At 48.1% G+C, this 2,500-nt stretch overlaps 1 protein-coding gene across 2 annotated transcripts in view; it reads left to right on the plus strand.

Annotated features, from left to right (window-relative positions):
* Positions 1 to 2,500, plus strand: part of LOC105905286 (ras-related protein Rab-26-like) — an 87,479-nt gene that overhangs the window by 27,750 nt on the left and 57,229 nt on the right. The window lies entirely within an intron of this gene.

Raw genomic sequence — 2,500 nt, forward strand, 5'->3', positions numbered from 1 at the left:
ATAAAATATAAAATGGCAAAAGCTGCTTGGTCTACGTATATGTACACTCATTACCTAATAGACAGGTTTTTAGTGCCCCTTCTCCTGTGGAGGCGCACACTTCACCTGACAGATGATGACCAACATGATGGTGTTTTTAGCTGCTCCTATCACCTGTGGAGGCGCACACTTCACCATGACAGATGATGACCAACATGATGGTGTTTTTAGCTGCCCCTTCTCCGTTGGAGGTGCACACTTCACCTGACAGATGATGACCAACATGATGGTGTTTTTAGCTGCTCCTTCTCCTGTGCCGTTCCCTCGGGGACGGGTGTCAGTGGATCCGCACCTGCACCTGCACCTGCAGCTCTCACCGCCTCTCATTATAATCCAGCCGTGTGACATGACAGCCCCGGCCTCCACGCAGAGCCCCCGCCGCGCCGGCGCTGATGAAACAGAACGCAAACCTGCTGGGAGGACCATCACAACAGCAGCAGCAGCAGCAGCAGCAGCAGCAGCAGCAGAACCGAAACCCTCATTCGCTGCTCAGTCAAAGCCATCATGATCACCGTCATTTCCTCCGCTTGAACGCTCCCTCTGATGTCCAGCACACGCGTGCAGATGGGCCATTACATACCTGAGTCGGGGAGGGGATTTCACTGCGGTGCTCAGATCTTTCCGGCAGCTTTGCCTTTCCAGCAGCCCCGGTGTACAGAGAGAGAGACAGAGGAAACTAGGGGACTTTGTAGATCAATCAGAATCTGTCCTCACGGATAGCTGAGGGACTAGAAATACTGAGCTCAGAAAAGCAGGCCTCTTTAATGACCCGTTCGTCTGGTACGAGCAGCGGGAAGATTGCTCGTAACCATGGGAGCGGGGGAATGTGCCGATCCGCATGTCAGGAGTCCTCATAATGAAAGCTGTCTTTTTTTTGTTTTTTGAGAGATGGTTTAAAAAAGGCACTGTGAGTCACAAGAGGCACACACACACACACACTCAAACACTTTCAGACTTTCAGACTGCACACACAAGACACCCAACCACGCCGAGCACCAACCGAACCACGCAGAGCGGCAGAACAGCCTGTTACTGCCGTGACTGCAGGGAGGATGGACAGGCCATCTACACAGAGGGTAGACAGGGGAAGATTAGCTACCTCAAGGAGGCAAAGAGATTGTTTTTTTTTTTGTTTTATATAAATTGAAAACAAATCTCTTCTGTTGGTTTAGTGGCAGTTATTGCTTTTTAACAGCCTTTATCAATCCCTGTCTAAAACTAGTCTTCTTGCAAAAAAAATAACAAGCTAAACTAGTCAAAGCAGACAACCCCACTGGCACCGTGTGAAACAACAGGTCTGAAATTTTCCTCTGATTGTTGGCAGTGTACAAACATTGACATGGCTCCATCTTACCCCTTCATCAACATGTTGCATCAGTATCTATTGGTAACAGGCATCCCCAACTCTGCTGAAATATTTGAGCATCTCTGTGTAGCTGCAGTTCAAATCTGAAATGGACATACTCATGGTCCTTTTTGCCCTTTCTCTAATAACTACATTAGAAAGTTACTTGGTGTTTTCCACTTGAAGTGACATGAAAGTACTGCATGTGTTATGCAGATATAGAGGTGCCATTATAGCAAGGTTTCATTCAACAAACAAAGGCGCTGTCCAAGGTGCTTATGAGGCAGGCAGGACAAAAGGCCAATCATCTGGACTCGGTAAATGTGCAGCCGTAGGCATTGTGTTGGTTTTTTCAGGTCACTTGTGTGATTTTCGGTCACTGAGCCCGAATTACATGAAAGGCTTTTTATGTTGGCATGCCATATGAGTGCTTTCTTTTCTTTATTACAAATGATGTGGATTCTTTTTTTAAAAAAGAGCTCTCTACTGGAGGTCACAGTAAGTGCTTTATGAAGAATGGCAGACCTCCATTTCGCACACTTCATTTTCCTGCACACATCACGCCTGTAAGAGTTGAAATCGTTCCCTCGCTGAAACACCCAGCTGTGGGCCTTGCTGAGGGCTACAAGCCGTGACCTGAGCATCCATCAGTGTTTTCTGTTTCCCCCCGGCAACCGAGTGTCTCCGGGGATCAAAATGGCTTTTCATGGCCCCTCAGTGTTAGCAGAGGGCAGATTGTGTCTGAGTCCTAAGGGTAATTCTTTTGTCAGGTCCACATATGGGTCTGCTGGGCTCACCAGTGCACCCCACCGCGTACTCCAACATACACGATGACCTCCAATCTCCAGGAAGAAAGAACAGGAAGTGAGAGTTTAAATCAAGCTTTCTGGAACATTTGTTGAAAGAAAGGGAGCAGGGGGAAGAAGAGGAGGAGGAGGAGGAGGAGGAGGAAGTGGATGAAAAGAAGAGAAAAGAAAAGGTAGGATACAGAAAGAGAGCGAGACCCAGTAACAGAAACAGAAATAGATCCATAGGTTCCGGGGGGGTGGGTGTGAGCTCCTCAGTGCCCACATGCTCAACATCATCACTGCTGTACCTCCCCAGTGCAGAACTGAC

This window comes from Clupea harengus, chromosome 1 (genome assembly GCF_900700415.2).
Source record: "Clupea harengus chromosome 1, Ch_v2.0.2, whole genome shotgun sequence".
In the NCBI taxonomy this organism is placed as follows: domain Eukaryota; kingdom Metazoa; phylum Chordata; class Actinopteri; order Clupeiformes; family Clupeidae; genus Clupea; species Clupea harengus.